This window comes from Myotis yumanensis, unplaced genomic scaffold (genome assembly GCF_028538775.1).
Source record: "Myotis yumanensis isolate MYYU_CA2020_CCGP unplaced genomic scaffold, mMyoYum1.0.hap1 SCAF_1, whole genome shotgun sequence".
Lineage (NCBI taxonomy): Eukaryota > Metazoa > Chordata > Mammalia > Chiroptera > Vespertilionidae > Myotis > Myotis yumanensis.
The window spans coordinates 113,959,372-113,978,194 of NW_027223752.1; the positions used below are offsets into that span (position 1 = coordinate 113,959,372).

General features: G+C 48.1%; 1 protein-coding gene across 5 annotated transcripts in view; it reads left to right on the top strand.

Moving 5' to 3' along the window:
• The first annotated feature begins 10,680 nt into the window (after window positions 1-10,680).
• SIN3A (SIN3 transcription regulator family member A) overlaps window positions 10,681-18,823 on the top strand; it is a 95,228-nt gene continuing 87,085 nt past the window's right edge. For 2 of the 5 annotated variants that reach the window (XM_070429965.1, XM_070429993.1), the window contains exon 1: window positions 14,659-14,887. The gene's annotated coding sequence lies outside the window, so the exon portion shown is untranslated. Of the gene's footprint in view, window positions 10,761-14,657; window positions 14,888-17,098; window positions 17,148-18,823 lie in introns of those variants that run through there. The other 3 variants (XM_070429979.1, XM_070429971.1, XM_070430002.1) reach the window with 3 other exon arrangements.

Sequence of the window (18,823 nt, forward strand, 5' to 3'; positions counted from 1 at the left end):
GATCGAACTCAGGACCCTTCAGACCCAGGCCGACGCTCTATCCATTGAGCCAAACTGGCTAGGGCCAAAACAACCTTTGAGGTAGGTGTTGACAGGAGAGAAAAAACTGAAGTACAGGAAAATTAGTTTGCCACTAAGAACCTGGACCATCTGATTCCAAAGTACCTGCTATTAATGTTAACTCTTACATTAGATTCCCTCCAAGGATTCATCTCCTGAATCTGCCAACAAATTTTTCTTGAGTTTCTGACTTAAGAGCTGAACTGTAGAGAAAATAATTAAGCCAGAAAATGACTGGTCATTTTCTGGATGATTCTTTTATTCTCTTGGGGGCAAAAAGCATAAGTGCTGAACAGAGATACCTGAAATCTGAGAGATCAGAGAATGGCAGGGTTTTGGTGAAATGTATAGGAAATAGGATTAAATTATAAAGGATCTATCTGTAGGAAGTAGACTTGAACTGTCATTTATTTGAAGAGGCTGTAAACCATTGCTCTGTAAATTCAGGTTACTCATGAGCTCCTCCTTGCATGTCTGAGTGTTGGCAAAGTTATCACTTGCAAGAGCTCCATAAAGATGCAGATGCCTGGATCCTGCCCAGTACGTGATTAAGTAACTGACAGAATAAGCCAGGTATCGGAAGCACTGTCTTTGTCCATATCCCTGACTCTGAGGAAGGTTAGTAAATTGATGTCTTCCAAATCTTAAAGAAAGAGATCAACAGCCCCATTACCATAGTTACTTGTAGCTTTCACCACTGGGAAGATAATCAGTAGGCTCAGTGTGAGCCTATCCGTTTTAAGTGTTAAAGGAGGCAAAAAAAAAAAAGGGGAAGACGGCCGGAACCGGTTTGGCTCAGTGGATGGAGCGTCGGCCTGCGGACTGAGGGGTCCTGGGTTCGATTCCGGTCGAGGGCATGTGCCTGGGTTGCGGACACATCCCCGGTGGGGGATGTGCAGGAGGCAGCTGATCGATGTTTCTCTCTCATCGATGTTTCTAGCTCTCTGTCTCTCTCCCTTCCTCTCTGTAAAAAAAAAAATCAATAAAAAAAAAAAAAAAAAGGGAAGACAGAAAAGAAGCCCCAAATCTGTTCAGGAAGTCAAGGCTTTCACACAGGAGATTTGGTGAACAAAGCAAGAGAACCCACAATCAAATGCTGGATTGTACAGTTGCGAACATAAGATGAAAAAGTGTTTAGGGAAGAGAGCATCATGGTCTAACTCAGGCTTCTATTCTAATTTGATTGCTATTTTTCACCTAATTTATACTTCTGTTAGCATTGGTCCCTTTATCCTGCCCATCCCTGTAAGCTAGGATGGGACTCCTGAGGTGAAAGATGCCCCAGCACTCACAGCCTAAGAGATCCGTCATTGTCAGTCTCCACGTCACCATTTGCAGGTAAATGACAAAATGGTTCTTGGGAAGCTGGACTATTTTAGCATTGTAGCTTGAGGAAGATGGGACTCCTGTCCTTAAAGGTGTCCCCTCTCTAGAAATAACCAGACACACATATGGAAACGCACAAATCAGAGATCTGGAGGGAGGTGGACCAGATAGAAAAGCTTGCCTAGAGTGACTGAGCTATTTGGTAATTTTGAGGTCTCACCACTTAACCCAAGTCAAGTCCTAGCTTCTTTTGGTAAAATAAGAGGCCACATTAGATGATCCTACTACAGGCCCTCCAATTCGAAAGATCTAGTTCTTTGCTGGAAGTGAATATATGCAGAGGAACCATTAGGACCTTCTCCAGGTGGGTCAATTCCCACTTCCCTATATTCACTCAGTTCTCTACCCACTTGGCCCCCAACTTGGAAAAGAGGTCAAATAACCCTATAATCCATAGACCTTTAAGGCTTTCATGCTGCTCCATGTGGGGCAGACAGAGTGACTTAGAGTCAAGGAATGAACCAACTAAGGACCCAAGCTCCCAGCCAAGGTCATAGATTTGTCTCAGGTCTTGGTCACTACCCACTTAGTACTGTTAGCTTGCCGAGGGCACGAGCTAAAGCTTGGGAACCAGATTTTCTCTTGGGAGGTATCTGCTCCCATAGTTACCATCACAAAATAGTGGTGAATATTAAATATATTCAACTTCACTGCTCTTAACCACAAAGACTAGGTCTTCTTCACAAATAGAAATCTGGAACTCAGAAACTTGCTGCAGTGTTTAATTTCTCTCTGCCTGTCATCACAGCTTTTATAAAATGCTTCCTTCTGTTTAAGTTAAATCTACATGCTGCAATCTTTTACACCCATATTTTTTCTTCTAAGGCCAACATGGACATAGTTGACTGGGAGCAGCGATTCTTTTTCAACAATTTAGGATGCTATGTTCCTGGTAGTTGTTAGGACTAAGATGAAGATCAAGACAGTGAGATGCAGAGAGACGGTCAGAGTGCACAGTGCCCATCCCCCACTCCAGGTTCACTTCTTTCTACTCCTCCCCCACATCTGAACCTGGTTATGCCTCTAAGCTAATGTAGTTATCCAAACCTCATGATTTACAGATGTGCAGCTGAGCCTAGGTCAGCCTGTTTGTCCTGTGGGGTCTCTGTTTTACTTCCTTGACCTTTAGTGAATACCTGCTCTGTGGCCAGCAGCCAGTGGACATACGGAGTCTGATGTTCACGGCAGATACTGTGCTGGAAATGTCAGTTGGGGACTTAGTTTGGATAGAAGCTAGGATCCTTGGAAGTGGGTGAGAACAGAGAAGAATGAAGAGGGCAAGAAGAGAGGAGACCCTTGAGAGCCACCAACATTTAAGGGAGGATGAAGAAAAGCCTATGAAAGATTGTGATTAATAGAGGTAACCAAGGACAAAGCTGGGCTGTGTTCTCATAGACTGGTGAGCAGTGAGAAGTGGCTGGGATGAGTGAACAGGATTCAGAAATATAGGTTCATCAGTCTTTTCAGGGGCCCAGGAGGGGTGTGGGGGAAGGAGGGGGTGACAGGGAGGAGGCATGTATGGGAGGTAAAGGAATAGAGACAGCAGTGGTTGGCTGTCTCTGCTTCAACCAATGCAAGGCCCACCTTTCTCTCTTACATATTAGGCCTCTGATTAAGATTTCATTTGAACAGAGGAATCTGCTGCTTTTTAAAAAGATAAAAAACCACAACTGATTCACAAAAGGAAATACTTTGAAACAAAGGGAACCTGGGGAACATACTGTTTTATCCATTTTCTAGATTTGGGCTGGAAGTGATCCAGAGGGGTAAATTAATGTTCAATGAGGGGAAGACACTTCAAGGCAATACCTAGCAGTCTTAACACCCACTAAAAATCCCAAGCCTGGCCCAGCCTTTGTAGCTCAGTGGTTGAACATCCACCTATGAACCAGAAGGTCACTGGTTCAATTCCCGGTCAGGGCACATGCCTGGGTTGTGGGCTTGATGCCCAGTGTGGATCATGCAGGAAGCAGCGATCCCCAGTGTGGATAGTGCAGTAGGCAGCCAATTAATGATTCTCTCATCATTGATGTTTTTATCTAACTCCTCTCTTCCTCCTAGAAACCAATAAAAATATATTTTGTGGAAAAAAGATCCCAAGCCTCCAAAGCCACCCATATATCAGAAGTATGGAATATGTACAACATAAGCCAACCGGTTTCCAGAGAAATGGAGTTCATTCACACAGTGGGATTGATGGGTCTGTTAGGCCTGTCCTGGCTTCCTCTCAGATTTTGCATTTGAATTTTCAGAAGAGGGAGCAGCAGATGAGATTAAGAAGAAAAAAGTCTGAGGACTCTTAACTAAATGCTGAACATACTTTGTTTTTAATCTCACAGCCCACTACAGTTCTTAGTTTATAGATAAGAAAATTGAAAAGATAAGTAAGTAATTTGTCAAAAAGATAAATAAGTCAAAGATACTCAGCTAGGAAGTAGGTAACTGGGATACTGAACAATAGCTTGAGCTTTTCCCCTTGAACCTGGGTTGGAGTGGGGAGCAAGAATACCCTCACCTAGATATTCCCAAACTGGCAATGGTCAGTCTATAAGCCAGCACTGGTGTTATCGGTGGAAGTGGGGTATCTCTTTACACACTGAGTGCTGGGTCCTTATGATATTTCGAGAAAGAATTTTCTTAGACTTGCATGGGAGGGTGAGTGATTTTTTATTTGCGTAGAATTATATCCCTGGGTTTCCAAAGTCCCATTTCCCTAAATCCACACCTGGAAGAAGTGTAGCTTGGGTTTCAGTAGAGCTAAAAAGCAAAGCCAGTGTCCAGAGTTTCTGTTTCATGTTGGAATTGGGTCCTGTTTAGCGTTAGGCTAGTTGTAGTCCATTAGTCCATTGTGTGGTTCACATGGCTGTGAGTCCTATAGACAAATGCAGGGGAGCAAAGAGAGCACACCCCCTGCAACAAGAGTCCCAAAAGAACCAAGAGGGCCAGGAGCCAAGAGAGTGAACTCCTTTGTTCAGGGGATTAGGTATCCCCAATCTTCCCACGCTTATGGTGGCCATGCCTACTTTGGTCAATAATCTGTTCCCAGTTGTGACTGACAACCAAAAGTACCTTCCCTATTTCACTCAGACTTTACTGGACATGTGTCTATCTCCCTCTCCCTACCCCCTCCTTCAGTCCCTTCCCCCAGTGATCTGCAGGGAATAGACCAGTGGCTCACTGGGGAGTGTTAAAGTGCAGCTTCTTAGCAAAGCTGCACAAGTGACATGCCTATAATATTTGGCCCACTCTTTGCTCCTTTCCTATTGTTAATAACTAAATTAATTACAACAGTATCACTGACACTGACATCTTTTTTACAAAGTCACTGAAGTGCAGGGCCTGTGTCTCAGTCACCCAGACCATAGACCCTAAAGAACTGTTTCCTTTCTGTGAATGAGGGTGGGTGAGTGTGAGTGTGAGATGTCTGTGAGACACAGGATGTTTGAAGGTGTGACAGTTTTGAGTATATGAGAGCTGAAGAAGATATATATATATATATATATATACTTGGAAGACAAACCTTGCTTCTTCAATGATAATATTTTTGAAAGGGCCAGAAATCATTTAGACCTATCTGGGGACAAACTGCTCTTGGAGTTAGGGAGGTAAGGAGTGTGGAGTAAGTGGGGAGGCTCTTTTGCTCCAGAAGTCCCAACCTAGATCATGGGCCTTAGCATTTATGGAGACAGCACATGGGGGGATGTTCAAAGCTCAGGTTTTAGGCCCACACATACTTGCCTTGGTGACTTGGGCAAATCACTCTACTACTCTGAGCCTCAGTTTTCTCAGCTACAATAGGATAGTAATCCCTAACACACAAAAGAGGCCTTCTGGGAATCAGAACCTGGCTTCTCAATGTGACTTGTCCAAGGAAGGCCCTTACCCAGATCCATTTACTGCTTTGTCCTCACTGATAGGGTAGAGGAAAGAAAGGTGGGTGGATGCAACCTTAAATGCAGCTTAGAGGACCAATATCGCCAATTCAAACAGTAAACCTCAATTTTTTGGACTTTGATTTAACTGACTTCGGATTTAATGGACAAAATTTCTTGTCCATATGTCATATGTGAAAATTAATACCCTGTTAATTTTAAAATGCTTTTAACCAAGATTTGCTTATAATTAAATTAACAGGTTATTTTTTTGGTTATTAATTCATTGTTATTTTTAACAAGTTTTAGTGACTAGGCCATATGTTGGAAAAAACACTGTAGTAATTTTGCAGACATAAATAAATTTTACACATCTACAACCATAGTCTACATATTTAAACCTAAGAGTCACTGCTCATAAACAATGTTTGGAGAATGATTAGCATATGATCCTGTGCAGGATCATACAGCATCATGCCTGGTAATTGATTCTGTTGTCATGTTGTGTGACTTTCTGTGTCAGTTTTTCAATTAAAAAAATATATGTTTTTATTGATTTCTGAGAGAGAGATAGAAACATCAGTGATGAGAATCATTGATCAGCTGCCTCCTGCACGCCCCCTACTGGGAATCAAGCCTGCAACCTAGGCATGTGACCCAGAGAATCTAACCATGATCTCCTGGTTCATGGGTTGACGTTCAACCACTGAGCCACACTTGGTGGGCTCTGTGGCAGTTTTAACACATGCAGGCTGATGTTCCCACATGCGCTAAACCACACCCCAGATGTATGCATTTGTTTACTCACAGTGACTGGCTAATGCACACATTTACTAGACCTATTTAGTATAAATTTAAAATTACAATAATACATATAGGAAACTTTTCTGTGAAATTAAACTTTTCGCACATACTTAATTGTAATTACACAAACATGTCTACATGAGTAAAAACAGGTTAGCTATTTTATCAATTTTTTAACATACCCGTTGGGAAAACCTACTTTATTATATAACTAGAGGCCCGGTGCACGGATTCGTGCACCGGTGTGGTCCCTCAGCCTGGCCTGTGTTCTCACGCGATCTGGGACCCCTCAGGAGATGTAGTAGTGCACAAAGTGGCAGGCGGCCAGGGAGGAGTCCTAGCCCAGTGCTGCGCTGCTTCTGCTCATCCTGGCCCCCTGTGCCTGCTGCTGCTGCTCGTTAGCGCTGCTGTGGAGGCAGGAGAGGCTCGCACCGGCCCCCAGTGTCTGTCCCCCAGCGTCTGGCGCCCGTCGGTCAGCTGAGCAGCGCTCCTGCTGTGGGAGCGTACTGGCCACCAGGGGGCAGCTCCTGCATTGAGAGTCTGCCCCCTAGTGGTCAGTGTGCATTCATAGCGACAGGTTGTTTGGTCACTTAGGCTTTTATATATATATATGTATATATGTGTGTATATATATATATACACTAGAGGCCCGGTGCACAAAAATTTGTGCACTGGGGGGGGTGTCCCTCAGCCTGGCCTGTGCCCTCTCGCAGTCTGGGAACCCTCGGGGGATGACCACCTGCTGGCTTAGGCCCTCTCCTCAGGGGATTGGGCCTAAGCTAGTTTAATCAGACATCCCTCTGGCAGCCCGGGAGCCCTCGGGGGATGTCCACTTGCCAGCGGGGAGCAGGCCTAAGCTGCAGTCAGACATCCTTAGCACTGCTGAGGAGGCAGGAGAGGCTTCCACCACCACCGCTGTGCTGGCAGCCATCAGCCTGGCTTCTGACTGAGCAGAGCTCCCCCTGTGAGAGCACACTGAACACCAGGGGGCAGCTCCTGCATTGATCATCTGCCCCCTGGTGGTCAGTGTGTGTCATAGCGACCAGTCATTCCCAATTGTTCTGCTGTTAGGGTCAATTTGCATATTACCCTTTTATTATATAGGAGATATATATAGATGGATTTTAGGCATTAATGGACACCCCCTTACCCAAATTAGTCTGTTATATGGAGGTTTTACTACACTCACTTTCCCAAAGAGTCTGGGACTTGCTCTGCTATGCAGCATCGGTGTACTGAATCAGAAATAATTGCTAAACCCCTCCCAAAGGGTCTCCTGTGCTCGACTGCTGTGGTGAATTAGAGTGGTTGTCCTAGTGCAGTGGTCGGCAAACCGCGGCTCACAAGCCACATGCCCCTTGAGTATGGCTCTTCCACAAAATACCACGTGCGGGTGCGCACATACAGTGCAATTGAAACTTCGTGGCCTGCCCTAACCGGTTTGGCTCAGTGGATAGAGTGTCAGCCTGCGGACTCAAGGGTCCCAGGTTCGATTCTGGTCAAGCGCATGTACCTTGGTTGGGGGCACATCCCCAGTAGGGGGTGTGCAGGAGGCAGCTGATCGATGTTTCTCTCTCATCAATGTTTCTAACTCTCTATCCCTCTCCCTTCCTCTCTGTAAAAAATCAATAAAATATTTTTTAAAAAAAAAAAGAAAGAAAGAAACTTCATGGCCAATGCACAGAAGTTGGTATTTTGTGGAAGAGCCACACTCAAGGGGGCAAAGAGCCCCATGTGGCTCGCAAACCGCAGTTTGCCGAGCCGCAGTTTGCCGACCACTTTCCTAGTGGAACTCAGTCTAAGGCAGGGGTGGGCAAACTTTTTGACTCGAGGGCCACAATGGGTTCTTAAACTGGACCGGAGGGCCGGAACAAAAGCATGGATGGAGTGTTTGTGTGAACTAATATAAATTCAAAGTAAACATCATTACATAAAAGGGTACGGTCTTTTTTTTTTTTTTTTAGTTTTATTCATTTCAAACGGCCGAATCCGGCCCGCGGGCCATAGTTTGCCCACGGCTGGTCTAAGGTGTGTTCAGGAGGGGATTTCCACCAGCCTGGTGCACTTAGGAAGATAGGGAGTATCAGTGAAGCCTGGTTCTCTTGAGTGGGATTAACTATTCTAATTGTAAATTCTCCACAAGTAACTTCATCCACAGTGTACCATGTGCTGTCCAGACTTACAATCAAATGAATGGAGTCCCTAGGGAGCCCCCATTCTGAGAATAAATCTCAACCCTCATGGCCCTGCCAGGTGCTGGGCCTCCCGCTGAATACACAGTCCTTATATCTTGGCCTTTCTCCCTGCAGACCCTTTTCTCTCAATGATTCTGTCAACCAAGCTATCACCCAGATTCTAGTGCAGGCTGCATCTTTATGACCCACTGCCCTTCCCAAATCAGTATTTCTTCCCTCCTGCCCTCTCTCCTTAGTGTCAAGTTTCCTTCCCTGTGTGACACCCTAGCCCCATGGACTCTTAAGTGAAAGAAGGGCTTTAGAGCCTGTCTTTCTACTTCAATTAACACCCCATTTCACAGGGGGGGAAAACAGGCCCAGAGGGAGGAAAGGACTTGCCTAAATATATCACCAATCACCTGCCAGGCTAAATCTAGAACCCAGATTACCTAACCAATAGCCTCAAGCTCTTCTCCCTCTTCAAACACCAAGCCACTGACTCCTTTTCCTCTGTTACCCACACAGAATCAGCCACCCAGTTCCCTTGAGAATTTCTCAAACACATCTCTCCTTTTTTATTCTTGCTTACCTATGGCCACTGCCCTGGTTAAGTCCTTATTACATCTCACCTGGATTGTTTGGACAGTCTAACCGGTAGCAGGCCCCCACCCTTTTTTTTTGTTTTTTGCATTTTTGAGTTTATTTGAACCAAACTGATGACACACTGGGGAGCAAGATACCAAATGCTCTCCTGCAGTCCCCATTCTGCCCACGGGACTCAAGGCCTTTCACATTCTGCACACAATACCTCATCCACACTAGCTACCTTTCCTGAGGAAGACTTTCCTAGTTTTTCTGGGTGCCTCAATCAACAGGTCCTTCTTCCTCACTATGAGTCCTGGCCTCAGGCTCAGCTCTGTTTAGCACAGACATGTGAGGTAGCCTCTGCCCCACTCAGAAACTCCTTTTGGTTGAAAGTTATACAATGTAAATTATTCAAGAAAGGATCTGAGTCAGAGCTTTGACTTGAGGGCTGCTGAAGGTAGGGAAGGTTTTCTGGGTTGGGTTGCTGGGAGAGAAAATAAGCCATCTCTTGGTTCTTCCCACCTACTTCTTCCACCAGAAGATGGACCTCTGCATTCTCCAAACCCAGTATTTACAATAGCCTTTGTGCCTCACCTTGCTGAGTGTAGGTAGCCCTCACTTAACCCACCCTCAGAACCTACCAGGTACTGGAATGCTGAGTATCTGAATCCATAGTTCTGGGCCCGTAGTCCTATGACCATAGTGCTTGTACATTCTGTTGTGTAATTCTAAGAATTTTAATCAGGTATTAAAGTATTTTACTGTTTGGTCCCATCCTTGCAACCCTAATTTTCATGACTAGAGCCACACTTGAAGGCCCTTAATAATGTTTTGCATTTACTTCTTTGTGTCCTTTGTTGAAAATGACATACCTCTCCATTTCTGCCTGATGAAATAATTTAAGACCCAATTTGAGCCCTGGCTGGGCAGCTCAGTTGATTGGAGTGTCCTGATACCTCAAGGTTTCGGTTCCATCCCTGGGACAGGGCACATAAAGGAATCAACCAATAAATGTATAAATAAGTGGGACAACAAATTAATGTTTCTCTCTCTCTCCTTTCTCTCTTCTCTAAAATCACTAAATAAATAAAAATATTTAAAAAAAAGACCTAACCTGAGTACCACCTCCTCCATGAGGAAGACTTCCCTAGTTTTCTTCAGCTAGAAAGAATCTCCCTGCTCTAAGCTCCTATGGATATCTGTTTATATAAACATTTCTGCCTTGCTTTAGCTCTTTCTGTGGCATCTCCTCAGTTAGAGCCCTTGGAAGGTACAGAGCAAGCATTTCATCTAGTCTCTGCCATCGCACCCAGCAGCAAGTGGGGTATGAATGTGTCTGCTAACGCAGGGTAGGTGCTCAGACTAGTGCCTGTTGCCTGAACGCAGGATTTCCTGCTTACACAGTTCATTTTTAGGCTGGTGCCTACCAGAATGGGCCGGACACGGTTAGGTTACACAGCCAGGGGAGTCGGGATGCTCCCAGCCAAACCCTAGGGTGTCCCTATCGCCTCCCCCTGCCCAGGTCCGATCGCGGTGCGGGTGTGAAGGAAGTGGGGCTGTAGTAGCCCTGCCGGCTCCTCCTCCGCGCCCCCCCGCCCCGCGGGTCAAGTTCCAGAAGGTCTCCCTCCGGTCCAAAGGCCTCAAGAAACTTGAGGCGGCGGTGTCGGAGAGACAGGGGCCTCTGCTACAGAAGTGCCTCCCACGCGAGGCTAGTTTATCTATTTATTTGTATTTATTTTGGAGGAAGGGGGCGATCAATGAAGAGAAGGGGTGGGGCAAGCGGAGGGGGCGGGCCGAGGGTGATTGACGCCAGCGCCGGGGAGCCAATGGCCCATGGGGGGCGTTCTCCCCATTCAGGACTCCTCGCCAGGCTCCCAAGGTATGTTAAACAGCTGCTTTTAATTTGTTCCCCCCCAATCTCAAGCGTTTGGGGGGCTAGTTAGCCGGCCGATCGCTTTGGCCTGTTCGCCACGGTGCGGGCGCCGTGGGCCTCGGGACGAAACTAGGGGAGGCTCGGGGTCCGAGGGAGGCGAGGGCCAGGCCAGGAAGGAGATCTCTGTGTCGTCGCTCGCCAGTGTGTTTCCCAGCCAGGCGGGTTTCGTGGGCGGGTCGGCCCGGCCCGGGGTCGCCAGCGCGCCGGTGTGCTGCCTAGTTTGTTTCACTGAGCCGTTGGTTTCGGTTGGTTGCGGCTGGGGACTGGGTTAAGTGTCGGGCAGGAGGGGTCTCCCTTGAAAGCATTAAAAAAATTATTGTAAAGGGAAAAGGGTGATTCTGCACACCGACTGAAGTGGGCCCGGGCTGCGGCGCGCGGGCTCGGCAGGGGCGGAGGCCTGAGCCCTCGGCGCCGGAGTGGGTCGAGAGCTGGAGTTTGGGAGCGAGCAGAGGCCCGCGGCTTCCGGACTGAGCACGCCGGGCGGTCATGACTGGCGCCCGGAGGGTTTCGTTTCTATACACAAACTGTAGGAGGGACGGTGGGCGCGCTCCTGAGAGGCGCGAGTGCCTGGGGCCACGGTTGTTATGGACTCTGGGGGCGGGGGCAACGCGGGCCTAGCGGGAGGGGCGGCCGGGGGCGGGAAGGCCACCGGAAAGAGCCCCCCGCGCTGGCCTAGGCGCTCCGGATTCCCCGGCCGTGGCAGAACCGGCATTCGGCGCTGGAGCCCGCCAGGCCGCGAGCTCGCGCCAACTCGGTCCGCGGCTGTGGAAAACCTCCAACAACTCGGTGGCTTCGACCCGTGCACCAGCTGATCCCACACACAAGGAGCTGCCTCCTTCCTCGCCCACCCCAAGGCAACAGCCGAAGGGGCGGGGGCGCGGCTTATGAGCGTACCCACGGGGGTTAGTTGAGGAGCAGTGAAGGTCGGAAACTGGGAAAACAGTCTCCACGCTCAGACTCGGGAAAAGGAAATGCATCAGCAGGCGGGGAGGGGCGCGGGGGGCGCGCCTGTCAGCCGGAATGGCGGCCGCCGACTGGTAGGCGGGGCGTTGGCGGGAACCGCTGCGGTCGGCTGGAGCGTCTCCGAGGGAGGAGGCGCAGAGGCTGGGCCCACGTCGGGCCCAGCCGCTCCTGCCTCCAAGCCTCAGCCTAGCCCTAGCCTGTTTACTATCTACTGCGACAACCGCCTGTCCAGACCCGGAGGAGAGCTGGGGGGCGGGGCCTTTCCCCCTCTCTTCCACCCATTTCGGGCTCCTCCAGAGGGCCCGCCTTCTCTTGTCTTCCACTGGATGGGCGGTGAGACTCCCTTTTTTCCTTCTCGGTTATTGATTGGATAACCTTCTTCCGAGAGCTCCGCCTATCGGACGCTGGGCTGGAGTTTAAGTTCGAGGATTTTTTTTTTTTTCGTGAACGGAGGAGGAGGGATTCCTACGGCCTAACGCGAGGCGCAAGGTCCCTCCCCTACTTCTGATTGGTGGGATAGATAGTCCCGCCTCTGGCGTAGGTAACTTGGAGGAGGAAGTCCACCCCTGTTCCCCGCCCCCTCTCTTGGGTTGTATGCGCGCTCGACCACTGGTGAGGCCCGCCTTGCTCCTTAGAAGTGTGTCCCGTCCGGAAGTCCCGGCTTGGAGTTGGAGCCCGTGGCAAGGCGGGGCGAGCCAAGAAGACACACAATGATTCATTCCACCAAGGCTCGATATCTAGTAGCCTTTGCGATGAAGTTAGGGGTTGACGGTGCGGAGAGAATTGGGGGGAGGGGGCTTAGTTCCGGTTGATCAGCATGGGTTAGAAGGAGAAAGTGGGATCTGCCCTTCCGGGCGAAGTACTAAAGTGCTGACCCTGCGGCCTGGCTTATTCCTGCGCCCTTGGACTTTTTAAAGATCGTCCTCTAAGCTTGAAAACGCTGCGGCCGTTGTGTTTTCTTCCCAGCGTAAGGCAGCCGTTGTCCTTAGTTGTGTTTATCTAAAACTCTAAGCAACCTATGTATGATTGGTCTGGAGGCCTCAGGCAAGATCCAGAGCAGCTCATCCCCTGTTGACGTGATGAATCCTGCTTGGGTTCGAAGTGGTCAGGTGGGAGTGCAGTGTGGCACACAGTGCAGGGAGCGGGGTCGACCTAGAGTTAACAGCCCTCGGAAATGCCGCTTCTTCGAAACCGAAGGGTTTGGTCCGGGGTTCCCTTTCCTCGGTGTGACTTATTTTTAGAACTCTATTGGGCAGGACTTGGATCCCAGCGAGGCTGCTTCCATTTGTCGGCTGCTCCTGGGGTTCAGAATTAGCTGCCTTGTCCTTGTGGCTTGAAGCCGTCCTTCGAGTCAGGCCCACCTGTTGCTGGCGCTCATTCCTTGCCGTCTCCGCCCGATTGGGTAGGGAGGGCACGTTGGGACTTAGGTTTCTGGGGCCTGACACTTGTCTAGTAGGCTCTCTTGCAGTAGCCTTTGGCTGGAGAGAGCGGGAAAACTCTAGTCCCGCCCCCTTCTCTTCTGGCGCTCAGTGAGCACCCTCCAAAACATGGCTAGCATCAGTTCTCCGCCCTATTTGATGAATAAATAAAAGCAACCTAAAGACTTCAAGCACTTTGTGTGTTCGAAGCACTATGGCAAAGAGAGGGCTTGAGGGTTGCCATTAACCCTCGCTTTCCAAGGAGGAGGTAAGCAGTCGTTCTTACTATCTTTTGTCCCCAACTCTAATTTTTATCCTTTTTCTGAAGTTTGACTGAAGGTTTATGCCATGGCCTGTTTGGTCTACTTCCTCAGTTCTTCCAGTCTGAGGATGCCTCTAACCTGGAGATCGCGAGTGCCTTTTGCTTCACGCTCCGCCTCCCAGGGCCATGGCTGTTAGAGCCCTGCCTTCATTTTTATTATCTCCGCCCTCTTAAGACTGCTTTTTCAGGTTTATGGAGAAGTGTGCTGCGGGTTGGCAACCCCTGGGGCTATTTCTCGGCTTTGATCTCCAGTTCTTATTCTGCACCCTCCTTATTAAAAGGAACTGTCGGCTGCTCCGGATATTTGTGTTTACGAGGAGACAGCGTGAAGAAATGTAAATTATAAATAGTGAATGGGATAGGAAGGATGAGGTTCTCTTTCTCTGTATAGGGAGCGGGGTTTATCCAAGGTGGTTGTGCCTGCCGCTGCCTCTCTCCTAATCCCAGGGATAGAATCTCGGCTATGGAGGGCGGCACCTCCTGTTTCGGCCCTGGAACTCTGCGTTCAGTCTCTAGTGTAAACATTCCACAAAAGGACTGCTAAGGTTCAGCCTCCTCGCGCGGGGCGGAGTCAGCTCCTTCTTAGACGGGTGTCCTGGCCAATGGGGGCCTCTATCAGGCGAGAGCTATCCAATACAATGGTTGGGGGCGGGGCATGGCCCGGCAGTGTGATAGGAGGAGCTTGTCTCACGGACATTTTATCCCACATCGATTACTTACCTTCCTGGGGCAGTGGGAGAGCCTTCCAATGCGATGATCGGCGAGGGCGAGAGCTGACTTGTTGGGTCTGTAGCTGAGACGGCATGGGGCGTGATATGTGGAATCCTCCAATGAGACGTAAAGGAGCTTTTATGCTTCCTCCAATAGTGTTGCGGCTTGGGGGTGGGATTCAGCAATTCATCTCCAATAGGCGGGGTAGAGTTTGGGTAGCTCCCCGCCAATAGGGGCGTGGAGAAGGTGAGCGATTCCCTCTCCCCGCCCTGCAGAGGGGGAGGGGGCGGGCATAATTTAGACAGGGCACAGCGATTGGCTAAATCTTTGACAGACAGATTATACGACCTGTGGCAGAGCGAAGCTGAGTCTTCCCTATGCGGGGCGGGCCGGCGGAGTGGGCGGGATTTCCCGGGTAACAGAGAAGCGGCCGCGGCGGTAGAGGCGGCGGGGACGGTTTCTCCATCTCACCCCCCCTCCCCTTACCCCTCAGAGTTTCCCTCCCTCCCTCCTTCCTAGTCTGGGCATCGGGGCCTGTGACCGCTTCGTTAGCGGAGAGGGAGCTGCCAGTCCTCTTCGGTGGGCCTATGCCCTGCGCCGTTCGCGGGGCCTCATGCTGAGAGGGACACGCAGTAAGAAGCGGCCGTAGCAGCTTTGCGGTGAGAGCACGCCGGGCCGGGGATCCTGGTGGCGGGTAACGCGGGACTCGAGGGTGTGTATTTTTAAGGGGGTGACTGACCTTCTCGGCTTCCCGTAGAGCCGGCGGACGGGAGGTGTGTGGTTGTGTGAGGGGGTGGGGAGGGCGGAGCGGGTTAGCTTCGTGCGGGAGGGGGAGGAGAGCGTAGTCCCGGTGCGCGCGGCGAGGGCGGGCTCTCGCGCCGCTGCTCAGGGGCGGGGTCGGCGCGCGCGTGCGGTAGCGGAGAATGGGGCGGGCCTGGCCCTGCGCTGTGTGTTGTCTGTGCCTGACCTCCCTCTCCGGTCCTCCCGAGGTAGGCGGAGCCTCGGCTGGGGGCGGCGCGCGGGTCTGCTGGTGTGTGGGACGAGAGGGGGTCTCCCGCGTGGGGCTGGGAGGAGGCCGAGAGGGTGCGTGAAGTCCGCCTTCTTGGGATCCGGTTGGCCGGAGAGGCTGTATGGACAAATGATCCACGCCCCCTGGCCATCCTTAAACCCCCCCCCCCCCCCCCCCCCCGTTTCTTCCTCCTGGGCACGCGAAGCCGGGCTCGGAGGATCCCGCTGTCTGGAGTTGCGCCGCCCCTTCCTCTCCGACCCGAGCGGTGGCGGTGTCATGAACTGTTCCAGTGCTCTGCGGTGCCTGTTGCATGGGGCACGAGGGTCCCGTGCTGGAGCTGTTGTCTCTGTCTTGATCCTTGCAATGAGGATGGCACCGCACATCTTGGAGAATGGGAGCGTGGTCGTCACCTCTCTCCTCTTGGTTGTACTTTGGAGGATGAGGTTCTTTGGTTGAAGTCTGCGGTCGAACTCTGCTCGTGCTGTGATCATGGTTGGGGGAAGGACAGAGAATTGTCAGAGACTAGAAATGTAGCCGGGGACAGCCTTTTCTGTAGTTCCCTTGATGTTCAGTTACCGTGGTTATACGGGGCCGGCTTTCCTTTGAGCCAATGGGGTGATGGGTATAGTTAGTTAGACTTAGCCACTGTTTCCGGTGCCTTAGGACTTCAAACACAGCCATGAAAAGGCTGTGGAAGCTCCTGCTCTTCCTAAGGCTCAGATTTCGAAAAGGAAGGGTTAAATTTACATTTGATATTAAAATGATCTGTTTATAAAAGATGGTGGTTTATTTAAAAACTCATATTTTGTATATAATACTTTGGTTTCTTCAACCCTTAAATTTGTTAATGCATTCTTTGTACAGGTGGTTCTTCTGCTTAATTTTACAAAGAAATGAGTTGCAATTTAAGTAACAATAGGTGTTCTTGAAAAGTTTGGTTTTATGTTAGAACATCTAGACCAGTTTTTGTTTGTAGTTTATAAAATATATGTTCATGCCCCGTTTTATTACAGAAAGAAGGGTGAAGTCGAGGACTAGTGCAGAGTTGTTTGTGACATGTAGCATTGCCCCTACAATGTGAGTTGGGGATTTGCCTTAGGACACTTCAGGTTTAATAAACCATTTCAGTTGAGATTTTGCTCTGACATGATGCATTCTCTTTTCTTATGAGAAGTTAAGCGTTTTTGATAGTTTTCATGAGAAAATAAACATTGAATGAATGTGGGTTTTGGTGTGTTTTTTTAAAATTTACTAACATCTGAGCAAGCCCTCTGGCTAATTGTCTGAACTGAAGTTAAATTCTGGATTTGTGCTTTGCTCAGTTAGGACTGAGAGCCTGGTGCGCTGGGCTAGACACCTGTGGAGAGAGTAAGCCCCACCTTCTCAGCTAACGAAATAGGAGTGGCAACAGCTTTTTAGTTTGATTTAATGGTGGCTATAATATAATTGGTTTGGAGATGAAAACCTGGGTGTTTTTCTGATACTATAAACTGACAAGATAGTGAAATAGTGGAGAATTTACTACTCAGGATTGGTCAACGCATGGTTGTTCCCACTATTTGCAATGCTGTGTGCTGGGAAATGGAAGACCTAATTCTTGCCTTTAGAGAATGTTGTTTATTGGTGTGGCAAGGTTACAAATCCCCACATAGGCATTAAGAATTCAAATAAGAGCCTTCACTGGTTTGGTTCAATGGATAAAGAGTCAGCACTTGGACTGAAGGGTCCCACGTACAATTCTGGTCAAGGGCAGGTGCCCTGGCCCTGGTCAGGGTGTGTGCCGGAGGCAACCAATCGATGTGTCTGTCTCACATCAATGTTTCTCTCTCCCTCTCCCTCTCCTTTCCACTCTCTCTAAAAGTCAATGGAAAAATATCCTCGGGTGAGAATTAACAACAACAACAAAAAAGGTAAGTAAGAACTTGGATATAGTGTCCTAGGAAAGTTTTCATAAATGTTTCTTCGGTATCCAAAAATCACTATTATATATTATGTAGTTTGTCAGAATTAAAGATCTTAGATAGATTGGCATTTTGTAATTAAGAAGATAAGATTTGTACTTAAAGATTTTTTTTTTTTTTTTAAGGAAGGAGGTGTATAGTAATTTGATAAAATTCTGGCAAATCATAGTCCTGTTTACATCTTCAGTGCAGGCAGACAGGATACTGGAGAACTGTGCAAAGCTGATGTTAATGGCTGTGAATTTTAGTTGGAATTGAAAGATGTTCACAGCATTCAGTAATTTAGTGCAGTGCCGTAAAAGGTTTCATTAATTCCCCAACCAAGAGTTTAAGTTACTTTCTGTAGTTCTTTCAAAAATGACAGTTACATGCTTTTTCTAACTGCACATCTGCCTCCTTGAATAATAATAAGAATTCAACATTTATGAAGCCCTTACTATGTCCCAGACACTGAGTTAGGCACTATACATTTATTAACCCATTTAATCTTCATGGTAACCCTATATAGTGAGTACTATGGAATCCATGTTGTAAAGATGAGTAACACAGTGAGGTTAGACATATAATAAGTGGTCAAGGCAGGATCTGGATCCAGGCATTCTGTTTCCAGAGTTCATGCTCTTTATACTTCAGCTGCCTCTGGTCTAAGGATAGTAAACAGAAGGAACAGTGTGCTTTTTTTTTCTTTTTAATCCTCACAAGGATATGTTTATTTTTTTTTCTTGGATATGTTTATTAATTTTAGAGAGAGGACGGGAAGGAGGGAAGTGGGCGGAGAGAGAAACATTGATGTGAGAGAAACATTAATAGGTTACCTTCCTTATGTGCCCCAACTGGGGACCAAGCCCACAACCTAGGTATGCGCCCTGACAGGGAATCAAACCCGTGTGTGACGTTTTGGTGTACAGGGAAGATGTTCCAACCAACTGGGCCACCCTGGCCAGGGCATCTTAACCATTTTTAAGTGTACAGTTTAGTAGCAGTAAGTACATTCACATTGTTAACCATCACCACCATCCATTTCCAGAACTTTTTCATTTTCTCAAATTCTATGCCCATTAAACAATAACATAAATCTCCCCCCAGCCCCTGACAACCACTGTTGTACTTTCTCTCTGAATGTGACTACTCTTAAGTACATCATAGAAGTGGACTTATACAATATTTGTCAGTTGTGTCTGGCTTATTTCACTTAGAAAAATGTCTTCAAGGTTTATCTATGCGGTAGCATGTGTCAGAAATACCTTTTTTTTAAAAATTTTATTTTTTATTTTATTATTTTTTTTTTTAGAGAGAAAAACATCAATGTGAGAAACATTGACTGGTTGCCTCCCATACATACCCCAACCCAAAATCTGGGCATATGCCCTGACCAGGAATCAAACCAGTGACCTTTTTTTTCTTTTTAAATTTTTAAAAAATAATTCTTCATTGTTGAAGTATTACATATGTCCCCTTTTTTCACCCCAAAACAGCGATCTTTTGGTGCACAGGACAAAGCTCAACTGACTGAGTCACATTGGCCAGAGCCAGAATTACCTTTTTGATGGTGAATAATATTCTATTGTATGTATCTATATACCACATTTTGTTTATTCATGTATGGATGAACATTTGGGTTGTTT